Consider the following 17488-nt stretch of genomic DNA (forward strand, 5'->3'; position numbering starts at 1 on the left):
TTGACGTCACTTCCCTCTCCCTGGTCTTTTGGGAGTGCAAAAAGCGCAACATAGGCCCCCTGGTTTCTCGCTGCCGCAACGCAGTCAAACGCAACTGTTTGAACCAGGCTTAAGAGTGCAAATTCGATCACGGAGCCTCCGTCAATCTTCCCTTTGAAACGGCACCTTTTATCAATGCTATCGCGGAATGAAATTCATGACCTACTGATGTCCAGTACATAGCGAGAACTTCGGCGATTTCTTTTAGAGTCATTCGTCCGTCGGCGATGAACTGTGGGAATAGGCTTAGCGTTGAGCAGATTGCAGCGTCGACGCACACTGCGAGCGGCGAACATTTCCACTGTGCACTCCTTCAGCTGCACGGCGATCTGATTCGACCGCCGTAGGTCCCGGAAAGAATTGCCGAGCTGAAACACCATGGAATTTCACGTAACACAGAACTTCAAAAACACCACGTCACCTTTGCTGCGCCAGTCGAGGTAACCGCCATCTTGAAACTTGCGCTCTCGTTGGGTCCGAGATCTCTCGAGAACGTCCCGCAGAGCCCGCTAGCCCGCCACGCAAAATCCCCAGCGTTGCGTGCGTACGCAATACGCTAGCTCTTTTATTGCGTTCTGCGCACGCGCACTCCCGACCCGCAATTTTATTGCGTACGCAGGGCTTTAGCGTACGATCCACTAAAACTGTCTAATAACGGGAGATCATATATCAAAATAAAAATGTTTGTCTACATGAAATCTCCCTCGATGTCTTCACTATAGACCGTAGACGCATTGCTTGAAAGCTGCTGCTGCCTGCAGTACCGCCGCCGCCGCCGCGGATTTTGTTGTGCCTAAGTGCACTCGTGTCGAAGCCATAGAGATCATACATACTAATTCTAGAGGAAAAGGTCCGCCATTTTCCCATACATTCTGGCTGCCGCAAGCGGCGGATCATGCAGGCAGACCCTCGGGGTCCCAAACACGGTTACATCATCAGAGCAGTTTCGTGAACTTCAACAATCCACGAACTTACCGGTGGAAAGATATTCGCGTTCCTTTCGAAGCTTTCTTTTTGCATAGCGCGCAGATGTGCGGCCTCGCGTTAACGCTAAACTAAACCATATACCCGGCTTCGCCAGTGGGGCGCGGCTGGGCGCGGTTGAGGAATACGAAACTGCACAACCACCAGATTTCCGAGATTTCGACAGAAATGCAGCGTAATGACTATATTGCTTTTTATAAGGGTTAGAATAGCTCAAAATGTAGTTCACAATGTTAAATTATCGCTGGTTATATTTCTGAGAGTTTTCAGTATTCGCGTTTACCATGGCAACGTTGCTTTCTTTCTCTCGTGTTCTGTCGCTCTCTTTTGCGATCGTTCACTCGGGACCCCGGGTGTCGGCGCACGGGATTTGCCACTCCTCCTCACCCACCTTTACCCCCCCTGGTCGAAGCATAGTTATTACAATAACTCTATGTGTTGAAGGTGAAGCGCACTCAACAAAAATAAAACTTAAAAATTATATATTTTTTTTAAACAGTGGTTGGGACACGCGTGTTGAGAAATTTTGCGCGAAAAGAAATAGAGCAATAATAACGGCCAGAAATTTATTTGAAATTCTGCGCGCAATGTTCATGACGTCACAGAATGGTCATTCGCTGTTGGAGCACAGTAGCGCAATCTAGAACGCCGTCTCTCGGCGACTAGCGGCGAACGCCCGGAGGTTCCAAGTGTGGTCAGAAATGCATGGAGAACGTGAGAAAATCGTTGTTTCTTCAGTATTGCGGGGATGTACGGAATGGCAATCGTTTTTGACATAATAATGGAACATTTTAGAATAATTTGCGCTAAGTTTTGTGCCACGCAAGGACGTAACTTTTTTTATAGATTGCCTGAGCGACACCATGCAGCAGACGACACGGCGACGTCCAACCATTCACGTGACTCACTCCGGCCAACCCGAAAAGCCTATCTCCGCTGCGAGCAAAAATCGTCTGCTTCAAACGCCATTGCCTTGGAAATTGCCTTCTCAAAATTTGCACACGCATCCGATATTATTAAAACTTTGATAACGTGTTCAGTGCTTCACTAACTTCACGACAGACTAGTTTTGAAAAGTGTGAACTCGCCGTTCATTTTTTAATCAGCCGTGTTGTGTCGATCTCAATGTCTACTCTCCCATAGGGCGGGCCGCCTCCTGGAACCCTGAGTACCACGTGACTCGCGCCGAGCCGCTCTGTCGGCCATGTTGTCGGCAAAACACAGGGTTCAAAGGATTGCGCTATACTCTGCTCCGTGAACTCATCTCTGTTACGTCACGGCGCGGTGGTGGCGCGTCGGACGCATTTCCGGTCCGGGGCTGTGGGCGGAAGTGCCCATTTGAGACATGTATTCCTGCGTTGTTTTCAAAGGAACCAGAAAAAAATTTGCCTTCTCGTCAAAATGCTGCGACTGGGGCTGTACTAAGAGTGTCGAGAAAGGTTTGAAGGTCAGTTTTCATGCGCTCGGTTCGTCCGAGAACGCGGATATGTCCAGTGAAAAAGGAAAACCAGACGCCGTCGGACCACGATTGCTTGGGCGGGAAGCATTTTGGGTTAAATTCACAGATACTACTGGCCATCAAATTTATTTGTTTTGTTCCAAAATGAACGCCGGAAAACCGTCAAGTTGTACGGACCACCTGCGAACTACGTTCAGTGCGTCTTCAAGTTCAAAAGGTCGCCTGATCGTTCGAACTGTCGTCTGCTCTTTCAAACGTTTCTGCTTGTCGTCTGCTCTTTTAGAGGACACCGGCCCGTAGACCAAACGTGGGCCCGGTACTTGCGATAAGAATTAAGTGCAGGCCTCAAAAGACTTAAGTTTGAAGGTTAGTAAGCAGGCTCGACGTAAACAGTAGATACAAGAAGATGTTGATCCTTGTTACCACCGACTTGTTATGCCTGATTCACTTGGTTAGATTCTGCTTGCGATTTTCAGTATCGACGTCGACCATCTCAGCTACGGTTCACGCTTTTGCAGTCCGAGCGGCGTCGCTACTGAAAATTGCGAGCGAAATCTCATCATGTGAATCAGGCTTTAGCGTACGTTCTGCGGCGTCCACGCGGAATGAATCGCCGCATATCAGATTAATCACGCGAAGTTTTGCGGTGTAACGAGCCTCGTTAATTTCGCTGACGCTGCTCAAGTAGTTAGACATCGTTAGGAGGACGTAGAATCAACAATTCCAACGCGAAAAAGAGCGCGGGGACTCACACTGGCGCCGACAACATCGCATTTTAATGGTTTGTTTATGGGCGACGGCGAGCTTTTAGCCCACACCCCCATCGCGCATGCGCGGCGCCGGTGGCGTCCGCTAGGGGCGCTCCGGGCGCTCCGTAGCGATGAAAGGTAGCAGGAATGCAGCCGTCATGAAACATAGGGCTCTGCAGTGGTGAGGGGGTTACGGGTTTCAATTGAGCCAGTTGGTGCATGTTACTTGGACTGGGGCCAGCGGAGTGTCTATGTCTTTTTCTGTCCCTGTTTCTCACGCTTCATCTTTCCTCTAAGTTCAGCTGGCCCCAGTCCATGGTGAGGGGGATTTGGAAAGGGGTCATGGTTCCCGGCCTGACCTTCGGCAATGCGGTCCTGTGCATGAGACCAGATATTCAAGCAAAGTTAGAAATTAAACAGCGGGGCGTAGGTAGGCTTGCTTTGGGAGCTCGTGGAAATACGCCGAATCAGGGGGTACAAGGCGACATGGGATGGACGTCATTCGAGGGCAGGGAAGCTAGCAGCAAGATAGAATTTGAGGAGTAAAGAGGGAAATGGAGGAAGAGCAGTGGGCTAGGAAAGTTTTCAGTTATTTGTACATGAGGAATGTAGATACCAAATGGAGAAAGCGAACTAGAAAATTATCAAGCAAATATTTGGGCGGCAGTGGGGGCGCCAACTAGGAATTACGGGTTAAGAAAAGGATAAAAGAAACAGAGAAGGGTCTGTGGGAAACGGGTATGCAGACAAAACCAGCACTGGAGACGTACAGAATGTTCAAACAGGAAATTTGCAAAGAAAATATCTACGATAATTCTAGGGGAAGCTCTTTGTTGTTTGAGGCCAGGACAGGAGTATTGCGGACTAAGACGTACCGGGTTAAGTACCAGGAGATGGACACTTTATGTAGTGTGTGTGGGGAGCAGGAGGAAACGGCTGAACACTTAATACTTTTCTGTAAAGGGCTTCACCCAACAGTGACCGGGCGGATTTAATCAAAGCATTGGGTTTTAAAGACAGTGAAGGAAAAATAGACTTTACACGGGTAGAAATAACCAAGCGGAGGTTATCAGACTGGTGGCTAAAATCGAGGCAGGGGTGAGATTTAATCTAGGAATTCAAAACATATAATTAGATTTATAATGTTGGCTAGGTGGCGCAAGCCACCGCCCGATTCACAGGGTTTAGCCAGATCCATCCATCCATCCATCCATTGTTTGTAAACATGAGTTGGCAACGCGAAGCCGAAATTAGGGGTGTCGCGAACTTTTGTCGAACCGGATTTTTAGGTCGAACTTTCGGGGTCGACTGGGTCGAACCCGTCGACGAACCTTCGCAACTTTTAGCCAGATTCGACTAGAGCACTATATAGCTCCTTCGGAGCAGAGTAGCGCAATCTAGAACGCCGCCTCTCGGCGACTAGCGGCGAACGCCCGGAGGTTCCAACTGCGGTCACAAATGCATGGAGAACGTGAGACAATCGCTGTTTCTTCAGTATTGTGGGGGTGTACGGAGTGGCAATTGTTTTTGACATAATAATGGAACATTTTAGAATAATTTGCGCTAAGTTTTGCGCCCCGCAAGGACCTGACTTTTTTTAAAAAATTGCTTGAGCGGCATCATGCAGCAGACGACACGGCGACGTCACACCATTCACGTGACCCACTCCGGCCAACCCGAAAAGCCCATCTCCGCTGCGAGCAAAAATCGTCTGCTTCAAACGCCATTGCCTTGGAAATTGCCTTCTCAAAATTTGCACACGCATCCGATGTTAATAAAACTTTGATGAAGTGTTTAGTGCTTTACTAACTTCACGGCAGACTAGTTTTGAAAAGTGTGAACTCGCCGTTCATTTTTTAATCAGCCGTGTTGTATCGATCTCCATGTATTCTCCCATAGGGCGGGCCGCCTCCTGGAACCCTGAGTACCACGTGACTCGCGCCGAGCCGCTCTGTCGGCCATGTTGTCGGCAAAACACGGGGTTCAAAGGATTGCGCTACTCTGCTCCGTAGGAGCGAGATCAGTGGTAGGAGCTATATAGTGCTCTAGATTCGACTAGAGCACTATATATAGTGCTCTAGATTCGACTAGAGCACTATATAGCTCCTTCGGAGCAGAGTAGCGCAATCTAGAACGCCGCCTCTCGGCGACTAGCGGCGAACGCCAGGAGGTTCCAACTGCGGTCAGAAATGCATGGAGAACGTGAGAAAATCGTTGTTTCTTCAGTGTTGTGGGAACGTACGGCATCGCAATCATTTTTGACATAATAATGGAACACTTTAGAATAATTTGCGCTAAGTTTTGTGCCCCGCAAGGACCTGACTTTTCTTAAAAAATTGCCTGAGCGGCATCATGCAGCAGACGACACGGCGACATCACACCATTCACGTGACCCGCTCCGGCCAACCCGAAAAGCCCATCTCCGCTGCGAGCAAAAATCGTCTGCTTCAAACGCCATTGCCTTGGAAATTGCCTTCTCAAAATTTGCACACGTATCCGATATTGTTAAAACTTTGATAAAGTGTTTAGTGCTTTACTAACTTCACGACAGACTAGTTTTGAAAAGTGTGAACTCGCCGTTCATTTTTTAATCAGCCGTGTTGTGTCGATCTCCATGTATTCTCCCATAGGGCGGGCCGCCTCCTGGAACCCTGAGTACCACGTGACTCGCGCCGAGCCGCTCTGTCGGCCATGTTGTCGGCAAAACACGGAGTTCAAAGGATTGCGCTACTCTGCTCCGTAGGAGCTATATAGTGCTCTAGATTCGACCGGTTCGACTTTGTGGACAGTGTGGCCAGACCTTGATAGAAGCGTGTCTAGGTTTGGAGAATATTTTTTTTATTCAAGGTTATTTAAATTTTGTGAACAGGTGCAATGAAACGTAACTAATTGTAATTACTGAAGAAAATAATAACTTAATTTTTTTTGTACTGTATTAACTGAAATAACCAATCAGTGCTGCCCCTAATTTATCCCTTAGCCATCACCATCCAAACCGAAGCCAACTGGCCAGCCTGTCGCGCATGCGCACACGAGTCGAACCTCAATACAAGGTTCGTCGAAATTTCCACGAAAAGTTCGAAAAAGTCGGACCAGGTCGAACTCGAACCTCGGCCGGTTCGCGACACCCCTAACCTCAATACAAGGTTCGTCGAAGTTTCCACTAAAAGTTCGAAAAAGTCGAACCTGGTCGACCTCGAACCGCGGCCGGTTCGCGACGTTCGCGACACCCCTATTGCTGACGTTGCCACCAGTGTTGCCAATTTAGCGCTTTTTCCGCTAAACTTAGCGGTTTTTGGTTCTGTTTAGCGGGATAAATTATTGTTTTGCGGGCGGCGGGATTTTTAGCCGGTTTTATGTAACCTTGGCGGTTTTTTAGCGATATAGAAGTTATATCGATTTACTGTCAACTATGCACCTTTTATATCCATAATGATAAGAACAATAAGCCACAGTCGTCTTCGCTTACTCTCAGTAATGTTCTGGTTTGTGAGAGTAACGCCTGTGACGTCATCAAAACATTAGTCGAGTACGCTCGAAATTTTAGAAAAGACTGGAGGTTCCTGGTGATAGCAGACGAGCCAACGAGCTTGAGTATTACCTTAGAGCGGTAAACCGGAACCCACTGCCTGCAGCGGAAATGGCACCCCCCCGATTGCCGCCATCTTGCCTGTTTGCCACATTAGTGATCACGTGACTTAAAGATGACTGCGCCCAGAGGTGGGTCAGATCAGATTGGCCAGATCACGGTCAGCAGATGGGCTCTCTGGGGATGTGTTCCAATCTTACTCAAATAGACCCGAGTTATTCCGGCGAATCAAGTCACGTGACAAGACAGGTTGACGCGGGTAGGTTTTTGAACGCAACGGGTACAAGACCTTTTCCCAAGAGTGAGATAGAGTAAATTTTGGAACACGGCGACACGGCCGCCTGAATGGGAGCCACTGCAGCCGAGCCGAGCGCGAGTGTGTGCGTGTGCGTAGAGTAACTGTATAGGCTCTGTATATGCTCCGCAAGCGGAGCATATACAGTTACTCTACGTCAGAGCCGTATATGCTCTACGTGTGCGAGCTGGTCGGGGGCGGCTGGTGCGGCGACGGCGGCAACGGCGGTGCGAGTCGCATTGAACCGCGATGATCGTGCTGTGGGAGATTGGAAAATCTCCATGCGTGCTATGTTTGGCTAGGCAGACGATGAACAAATAGAGCCGGGTATGAACGTATGGCACAAGATCTAACCAGGTATGGGCACCGATCCGAATCGGTCGTAGTACATGTCAATAGGGAGGCTGTAGTGAGGGTGGGCGCAACTCGAAACCTGGAGAGCGTTTGCAATTTAATGGCGGCGCCTGAGGGAGAGCATTCGAGAAAGGATATGCGCCAGTGTTGCCTGCACGAGAGCAGGCGCCCGCTCTGTTGCAACTCTGTTGCTCCATGCGCCTTTCCTCCTCTCGCCTCCCATTGCAAGCAACGAGCGCCTTGGCGCAGCCTCTCTCGCTTCCTTCTCGCTCCGAGAATTGCAAACGTCGAGCGGAGAAAGCAAAGTTGCCAGACAAGCAGCAACGTCCAAGATGGCGGAATTTACCATTTTTCGCGTTAAAAAAATACTTAACCTATCGCAACAAAACTGGTGGCTATGGAAAAGTAATCATTTATACCTTGCGTAAATTATTCAAGCACCTTAATGGGCTTTTATGACCCGAGTTAGGAAAGGAAACGACCCTTTGCCCCATAGACTCCCAGCAAAATTTAGCAATTAAATGGCGTCCATGTCCCGTGATCGCCGATCTAGCAGTTGCACCCACCCTCACTTGAGCCTCCCTACATGTCAAACATCGCGTAGATATCTCGCATGAAAGTTTTGCATTCTCTCTGCACTCGACCTGCGGAATGTTCATTGCTCTTAAGGATAGGTACGCAGGGCATATGGAGTGTCTGCGATTGGAAGCCGAGAATGAATGCGTGAGAGGTTTTGGTGCTTTCGCGTGACTAAGGCTCGAGGATACGGTTGATCACGTCAGACGTTCCCGGCCGATTTTCTTTTACGTCCGACCCATATTAGGTTGCTATAGGTTGCCGTGCCCGTGGGGAACGGCACTGCTACCGTAAGTTCGCGCTGTGATTTGTAAGCATGGTCCTCGGAGTCCTGAGCCCTCGGCGCACACCAGGCGCCGTCTTCATATATAAGATCTCTACCGCGCATACGTCCGACGTACCTTTGAAAAAATCGGCCGAGTATGTCCAACGTATGTAAGGAATGCCTTCCGGGTACGTCCAAACTACCTTTAGACACAGCGTTAATTCTCTGCTTGCAAGGCACCGGTAGTCGTCTGTAGGTGTCAACACGGCTGAGAATAGTTGATGGAAACCAATGTCGTTGGTCAAAGTTCTCAAGACAGTGCTTACTCGCTCGCGTCGAAGCTTGTGAACGGTTACACCTGAAACCACTTTATGTCTCTTTTTTTCGGATACAGCTTTTTCCGGGATACCAGCAAGCGCTACAGCTGTTGCGCCGTCTTGTTACAGAAGGACTGGGCATCCGCAGACACAAGTGCAGTCCTTCAACCACTGCTGGTGTCAAGTGCAGGAAAATAACAAGGGGCTCACAGATTTTTTACAGAGCAGCCGAGACAGCATAATGCTGGATTGTAACTCTGTTGTTACAGTGTCTTTCACCAAGCACAGCTGTTCCGGGGACGGCCACGTGCTGTCTTCTTGCCTGTTTGCTACGGTCGACACGGTGGAGGCAGGTCGTGACATTGCACGGACGGCTGGACACCGAAGCGACGCAGGCTGACCATCAACCTTCTCAAGGGTGACCCATCTTCAGCCTCCTGAGTACGCTGAAGGCATCATACTCACCTAGGTCTGGTGCCATTGCAGCAAAGCACTTCTGCGCTTCACGAGGCATGCTTGCTTCTCTTTTTATGACTTTCTCTCGGGGCTCTGTCAGCATCTTCTTTGACTCTTGCCTTTGTTCGAGCGGTCATTTGGATCGTGAGAGAAAATAGTCTGCAGGGACTCCTGTCCCTGTCCAATATAGTGCCTTTAGCTTTCAGTGACGTCTTTCAGAAGCGACTACTAACAAAAGTCTCCGCACTTTCTCTACACTGGCATGGATCGAAAGCATCCTTACACATATGTCACTCCAGAGGCACTCCTGTAGCTTCTGGCGTACCAGAAAGACATCTAGTTGAACCATTGCTCCCTTTTGTGATTTTTTTTTAAAAAACTTGCCCTATCCTTGTCTTTTAGTGTTTTTCTTTTCTTCTTATGTCTGTGTCATTTACAGAGTCATATCAACCACACAAAACTTAATGTAACTTTGAAAGTTATGTAGACCTAAGTAATGGTTAGTTACACATCAAAATATCTGCCGACATTTGTTCACTGCTTACTCCATTAGCATGCTGCCTGCGATGCGTCTCCGACTGGTGTGTTTACCGATTCTGAAAAAGTGGTCCCTCAATTTCCTCTCGGTGACGTCATACAAGCGTCATGCTGTTGCCGGCCGCAATCCTGGCAGTGTCACAGCAGCGCGGGTGAACGTGACGGACGCCTGTTTTGCTGCAGGTCGCTCTTCAGTGTTGCAGTCCACGGAAGTTTTGGCAGCTAGAAGTTGGGACGCCCTGACGACAGCGACACTCGTGTTCGGTTGTTCTACTCGCAGCCTTTTCGTTAGCATTTCTACGACCAACCGCCAGAATCACGACATGCAACAGCATGACACTTTGGCTTCTGTGACGTCATTTGTTGCCACTTTGGGACCACTTTTGATGTATGGGCAGCATAGGACGCTAAACACACCGGTTGGAAACACGCTACGGACACCATACTATATATAACCTTGACATGGAATCTGTCTTGCACTGTGAATGTCTTGTACATTTCTCTCGCTACCTTCTCTGGAATGCCGTTTTCTGATTCAAAGCGCATCCTTGATTTCTTATGCTGTAACCTCCGTCTGGTTTTTTCATCTGTCAACTGCCTTGCTTATGTTGAAATAGTGCGACCAAAACTAGAATATGCGTCCTCGGCGTGGGAGCCACATGTTAAATGTCTCTCATCCAATTTCAGGGGTGGATGCAGGAATTTCCTGGGGAGGGGGGGGGGGGGGGGGGGGGGGGTCAGGTGTTGGTCAGCGTACCATATCTTTAGGAACCCCCTCTCCCTCGTTTCACGCCCTAAATTTTACGCATGCAGAAATCAAGAAGGGGGGGTCAGGATATCCGGACCCCCCCTCTAAATCCGCCCCTGCCCAATCCGGATTTGGTTCAGAATCGGGCTAGTACTCGCTTTATTCTACATTTTAGGTTTGGTAGCATCACTGAACTTAAATGCAGTTTTTTTTTTCAAACTCCCCTGTGTTCATATAGGCATATTAGTAAACTTTGTCTCCATCATAGGTTTTAATTCCTGCATGATTTATTCATCTTGCCACCGCATCGGATATTCCCTCGCATTGATCACTGTTCCTCTCAACAGGCCTGTCGACTTTAATGGCCTGTCTGAAGCCACTGTTTCCCTCCAAGACATTGACTCCTTTCGTGACATATTAAGCTCAATATTTTATTAAATCACTCCATTATGCAATACCCTAACCCCAGGGCTCTTAGGATACTTAAAATAAATAAACAAAATGAAAAAAGTCGGTAGTTGGAAAGAAACTGGACGATTCTTGTCGTGAGAAGCCAAGTCTTTTGATATGTGGCGCCAAGTCTTCATAAATGGTGTTTTGCAAACAGAAGCCAGGCTCAGATGGCAAATGTAGCACAGGTTTAGTTATTGTCCACGAAAGAGCACGAGCTTGTTGAAGTATTGCCGGACGGGCACTCCCCTTTCCTCGGCACTTTGCTGCCGGCACATGTGGTGAATCCTCAGCTGAAAGTAGTATGCCAGCATCTTCTTGAGCATGACAGAGAAGTGAGATTGATTGTCAATTGTTTGTGCAACAAACAGGTGGTCGAACCTCTTGAAGGATGGTGACAAGGAGACAATACTCAATGTCTCGGTTTGCAGCCTGAGAAGCCAGTTCCGCCCTCCCTTGGCCACTGTGTCGAAGTTTCTGCGAAGCACCTTCTCGGCAGTGGTGCAGAGATGCAGAATGTCTGGGGATGGACTGTGGAGACCGCCCTTGTCCTTGACACGCACCAGGTCACATTTGTCAGTGGTGAGAAGTGCAATCCTTGCACAGTCCGGGCATTTTGCGTCTTTTGCAAAGTGAACGGCCACATTGCCCGCAATGTATTGTACAATGCTCTCGGCAAACTCCGAGAGAGGCTTGTATCCTATAACCCAGGTGGCGTCGGCGTCGTCCTGGCTTGTGTCAGCTGTCGGGTCTTGCTGGCGCTTGTCCGACGAGCTCAAAAGGAGCGTCTCCGTGCCGTCGACCTGACAGTTGCCACGGCTCGAGGGCAGCACATTCGCGATGAGGCACTTCCTGTACGCCGAGCGAAATTCGAGGGCCGTAGGATTGTTGTTGTTGCCCGTTCTGTTCCTGATTGTTGCAAAGAACAATTCGAGGTGGTCTTGACTTAGCTTGCGTGTCAGCAGGCACTTGAGCAAAGGACTGCTGCTCCAAACGAGGTCTTCAGCCAGACCCTTGATGGACTGGAGGGCCAACAGAAATCCAACAATGGCGGTCTTTCTTGGACCTTGGATCAGGGGTCTGCCCGTGGTATCCTTTAGGCCTCTGAGATAGCGCGAGGCTTTGTCAATCCTTGTCAAGATTGTCTCCTTGTTGTTGACGCGAATGGGGGCCTTGCTGCCAAGAGCGAGAGGGTGGCAGGAATTGGTGAGGTCAAACGTGTCGTCCACTACTGCTGCAAACTCGGCAGTGGCCTCCACACCCTCAAAGCCGGGGATCTGCTTTTCCTTGCAGAACAACAAGGCGCAGCTGACGGAGCGGCTTAACGTCTGTGCCGCCAACGACACCTTCATCTTCTGTTGGTGGAAATCGATGTGCCGTCTCCGAAGTTTGTTCCCGGCGTGTAGGCCTTCCTTTTGTTGTAGGCGATCCAAACACATTATGTAATGCCAGGCAACAGTCCTACCCGCACCATCCCTGATGAGCTCCTTTTCAGCCAGCAGGTTTCGCATGAGCTTCAACATGTGGCATGCGTCTAAGATTGCATACACCCTTCTTGACGGGTCGGAGGGGTGAGGGAACCAGCTCTTCATTCTTGGTTCCGCCAGGCTTACGCCAAGCGCTGAGAGCATGGATAGATTGCAGCTTGTGCCGTCGCACGTCACAGAGATGCAGTCGGCACCAGCCTCCTTCAATTTTATCAGGTATTGCTGGACCAAATTGGACCGAACAGTGCCGTCGAGTCCATCAATCAGGGCATATCCCAGAGGTAGCTTCCAGTTGCGGTTGACGGCAACTGCCAGGAAAACAAGCGCGTGCTTCGCATTTGCAATGCAGTCGTCTTTGAGGATGCCATGGCCCAGGTCGCAGTAGCCTACAACTTCCTTGCCGTCCCAGTCCGCTTGTTTCTTTATACTAATCTCATCTACCATAAGGCTGATGAGGAGAGGTCCTTTCTGAGCTTCGTGGCAAACTTTTTCGAAGCACTCCTTTGTGAAGCCCGGCTTCGCACCAATCACGGCTGCCCATTTCCGAAGTGCGCTGGGGTGAGGCAGTTTCACATGTTTGCGCAGAAATTTGTAAGCTTTGGCCGAATAGAAATGCAGTGTCAAGGCAAACTTGCGCACATCTTCCGAGTAGCTGTTGTTTGCCTTTCCTGTTTTTTTCAGCACAATGTCTCGCAGTGTGCCACTGAAGATGTTGTCCAGGATGGCTACCGCTGGTTGAGGTAGCTGTGCCCTGAGTTTCTTCAGCAGCGCATTGAGTTTTTTTATCTTCATTCCCTTCCGGTTCGCCTTTCTTTTTGCTTGTCTTAGGATCTTCTTGGCTTTTCGCAGCTTGCGCTTGCTGGCAGCTAGAAGCATCCTGTCCCGTCGTGGAGACACAACTGTGTAGCTGTGGTCGCCAGAGCAGGTGGCCGGCCGTGAGGATGGAGCTTCGGGGCTGCTTGACGCTGCTTGAGAATCTGCTGTGGATGGGGCGTGTGGAGAGGGAAAGTCAGTCTGGCGGGACCGTTGAGATCGGACCACTTGGGAGGTGGAGGGAAAGTCAGTTCGGGGGTGTTGTTGAGGTCTGTCCGTTTGAGGGGTGAACAGTGTGGGCACTGCTCCTTGTTTGAGGTTAGTCTTGCCAACAAGCCTGTGGAAGCAGTCATTTTCGAAGTGCTCTGAACACAGCTTGGAGAACTTGGTGGGAGTCCAGTGTATGCATTCCATTTTCTGCAGCCATGCCTGGAGGAGTTCTGGATGTCTCAGTGGAAATCTGCGGGAGACAACGAGGTCGGACTGCCAAAACACCGAAACAATGCTGTCTTTCAATAAAGCAAATACATATTTGTGCATTTCTAATTATTGTTTGTGTGCATTTTATTATAGAAAAATATGCTTATTCTAAACTACCCCTTCTGCCTCATTTATATGCCACTAATATTTGAAGTTTCTGAAACATTTGTTGCAAGTATGACGAGCAGGTAATTTGAAATGTTTCAAACCCAATTTGGAGTAGTTTAGATAATGTGCTTCAACCACAGAGCAACTTTCAAATATGTGCGGTTGTCCTACATAAATGTGCCCAAAACTGCAAGTTTAGATCCAATGATTGCGCTTGCTTGCCTATCGCATATTTAACTGTATTATAATGATGCGACTTAATTATGCCGAAATGCGGGCTAAGGTTCGTAAAGTTCGCAACGCAGTTGGAAAGAGTTGACCGCAGTAATTTGAGAGTTAGTGGAAAGCTTACCCGTGGAACGTTATTGCCGAGTCCTTCTTGTACCTGTTAGTACAGTTAGGAGCCGCGCACGAATGCGGCATAGCTTTTAGAGTTCAAATCAAGTTAGAAATAAAATGGCAAAGGAATCGGACACGACGAGCTGACAGCCTCTGAACCACAGGAATATGCGCAGTCGTCTGCTATCTTTTGGCCGCAAATTCAAACGAAGCTTGATTGAAGTCAATGTTGTAGATTACTTTATTACATCAGTTATAAGCACTAAAAAACTGTGCCACTTTGTCAACATTGCAGTTATAACCAAAATCACACAAAAAATTGCGCGCCAAAATTGTCGTCTGCTACTTTTTGCGCGCCCTAGCTGCTGCTGTTCAATTCCATGAAATGCTCAAACCGGCATCTTCCAGCGATAATACGAAATCGGCATACACATATCAAGCAACAAATAGGAATTTCCGTTCTCAGTAGCATGCATTAGACTATCGAAGTGATATGTTTGAAATCATACTTGCGTGCCTGCAAGATGCTTCCACCACAGTGCAGTGTTGAAATGTGCACCGTTGTCAAGGGGGTTTGTATTAATGCATGCTACTGAGAACGGAAATTCCTATTTGTTGCTTGATATGTGTATGCCGATTTCGTATTATCGCTGGAAGATGCCGGTTTGAGCATTTCATGGAATTGAACAGCAGCAGCTAGGGCGCGCAAAAAGTAGCAGACGACAATTTTGGCGCGCAATTTTTTGTGTGATTTTGGTTATAACTGCAATGTTGACAAAGTGGCGCAGTTTTTTAGTGCTTATAACTGATGTAATAAAGTAATCTACAACATTGACTTCAATCAAGCTTCGTTTGAATTTGCGGCCAAAAGATAGCAGACGACTGCGCATATTCCTGTGGTTCAGAGGCTGTCAGCTCGTCGTGTCCGATTCCTTTGCCATTTTATTTCTAACTTGATTTGAACTCTAAAAGCTATGCCGCATTCGTGCGCGGCGCCTAACTGTACTAACAGGTACAAGAAGGACTCGGCAATAACGTTCCACGGGTAAGCTTTCCACTAACTCTCAAATTACTGCGGTCAACTCTTTCCAACTGCGTTGCGATCTTTACGAACCTTAGCCCGCATTTCGGCATAATTAAGTCGCATCATTATAATACAGTTAAATATGCGATAGGCAAGCAAGCGCAATCATTGGATCTAAACTTGCAGTTTTGGGCACATTTATGTAGGACAACCGCACATATTTGAAAGTTGCTCTGTGGTTGAAGCACATTATCTAAACTACTCCAAATTGGGTTTGAAACATTTCAAATTACCTGCTCGTCATACTTGCAACAAATGTTTCAGAAACTTCAAATATTAGTGGCATATAAATGAGGCAGAAGGGGTAGTTTAGAATAAGCATATTTTTCTATAATAAAATGCACACAAACAATAATTAGAAATGCACAAATATGTATTTGCTTTATTGAAAGACAGCATTGTTTCGGTGTTTTGGCAGTCCGACCTCGTTGTCTCCCGCAGATTTCCACTGAGACATCCAGAACTCCTCCAGGCATGGCTGCAGAAAATGGAATGCATACACTGGACTCCCACCAAGTTCTCCAAGCTGTGTTCAGAGCACTTCGAAAATGACTGCTTCCACAGGCTTGTTGGCAAGACTAACCTCAAACAAGGAGCAGTGCCCACACTGTTCACCCCTCAAACGGACAGACCTCAACAACACCCCCGAACTGACTTTCCCTCCACCTCCCAAGTGGTCCGATCTCAACGGTCCCGCCAGACTGACTTTCCCTCTCCACACGCCCCATCCACAGCAGATTCTCAAGCAGCGTCAAGCAGCCCCGAAGCTCCATCCTCACGGCCGGCCACCTGCTCTGGCGACCACAGCTACACAGTTGTGTCTCCACGACGGGACAGGATGCTTCTAGCTGCCAGCAAGCGCAAGCTGCGAAAAGCCAAGAAGATCCTAAGACAAGCAAAAAGAAAGGCGAACCGGAAGGGAATGAAGATAAAAAAACTCAATGCGCTGCTGAAGAAACTCAGGGCACAGCTACCTCAACCAGCGGTAGCCATCCTGGACAACATCTTCAGTGGCACACTGCGAGACATTGTGCTGAAAAAAACAGGAAAGGCAAACAACAGCTACTCGGAAGATGTGCGCAAGTTTGCCTTGACACTGCATTTCTATTCGGCCAAAGCTTACAAATTTCTGCGCAAACATGTGAAACTGCCTCACCCCAGCGCACTTCGGAAATGGGCAGCCGTGATTGGTGCGAAGCCGGGCTTCACAAAGGAGTGCTTCGAAAAAGTTTGCCACGAAGCTCAGAAAGGACCTCTCCTCATCAGCCTTATGGTAGATGAGATTAGTATAAAGAAACAAGCGGACTGGGACGGCAAGGAAGTTGTAGGCTACTGCGACCTGGGCCATGGCATCCTCAAAGACGACTGCATTGCATATGCGAAGCACGCGCTTGTTTTCCTGGCAGTTGCCGTCAACCGCAACTGGAAGCTACCTCTGGGATATGCCCCGATTGATGGACTCGACGGCACTGTTCGGTCCAATTTGGTCCAGCAATACCTGATAAAATTGAAGGAGGCTGGTGCCGACTGCATCTCTGTGACGTGCGACGGCACAAGCTGCAATCTATCCATGCTCTCAGCGCTTGGCGTAAGCCTGGCGGAACCAAGAATGAAGAGCTGGTTCCCTCACCCCTCCGACCCGTCAAGAAGGGTGTATGCAATCTTAGACGCATGCCACATGTTGAAGCTCATGCGAAACCTGCTGGCTGAAAAGGAGCTCATCAGGGATGGTGCGGGTAGGACTGTTGCCTGGCATTACATAATGTGTTTGGATCGCCTACAACAAAAGGAAGGCCTACACGCCGGGAACAAACTTCGGAGACGGCACATCGATTTCCACCAACAGAAGATGAAGGTGTCGTTGGCGGCACAGACGTTAAGCCGCTCCGTCAGCTGCGCCTTGTTGTTCTGCAAGGAAAAGCAGATCCCCGGCTTTGAGGGTGTGGAGGCCACTGCCGAGTTTGCAGCAGTAGTGGACGACACGTTTGACCTCACCAATTCCTGCCACCCTCTCGCTCTTGGCAGCAAGGCCCCCATTCGCGTCAACAACAAGGAGACAATCTTGACAAGGATTGACAAAGCCTCGCGCTATCTCAGAGGCCTAAAGGATACCACGGGCAGACCCCTGATCCAAGGTCCAAGAAAGACCGCCATTGTTGGATTTCTGTTGGCCCTCCAGTCCATCAAGGGTCTGGCTGAAGACCTCGTTTGGAGCAGCAGTCCTTTGCTCAAGTGCCTGCTGACACGCAAGCTAAGTCAAGACCACCTCGAATTGTTCTTTGCAACAATCAGGAACAGAACGGGCAACAACAACAATCCTACGGCCCTCGAATTTCGCTCGGCGTACAGGAAGTGCCTC

At 48.8% G+C, this 17488-nt stretch overlaps 1 long non-coding RNA gene across 1 annotated transcript; it reads left to right on the plus strand.

The window, feature by feature from the left end:
- Positions 1-12795: 12795 nt before the first annotated feature.
- LOC121838072 lies at positions 12796-13664 on the plus strand. The gene is made up of 2 exons (XR_006078416.1): positions 12796-13045; positions 13155-13664. It is a non-coding gene; the product is annotated as an uncharacterized LOC121838072 (long non-coding RNA).
- Positions 13665-17488: the final 3824 nt, after the last annotated feature.

Source organism: Ixodes scapularis, unplaced genomic scaffold (genome assembly GCF_016920785.2).
Source record: "Ixodes scapularis isolate PalLabHiFi unplaced genomic scaffold, ASM1692078v2 PGA_scaffold5__190_contigs__length_132052651, whole genome shotgun sequence".
In the NCBI taxonomy this organism is placed as follows: Eukaryota; Metazoa; Arthropoda; class Arachnida; order Ixodida; family Ixodidae; genus Ixodes; species Ixodes scapularis.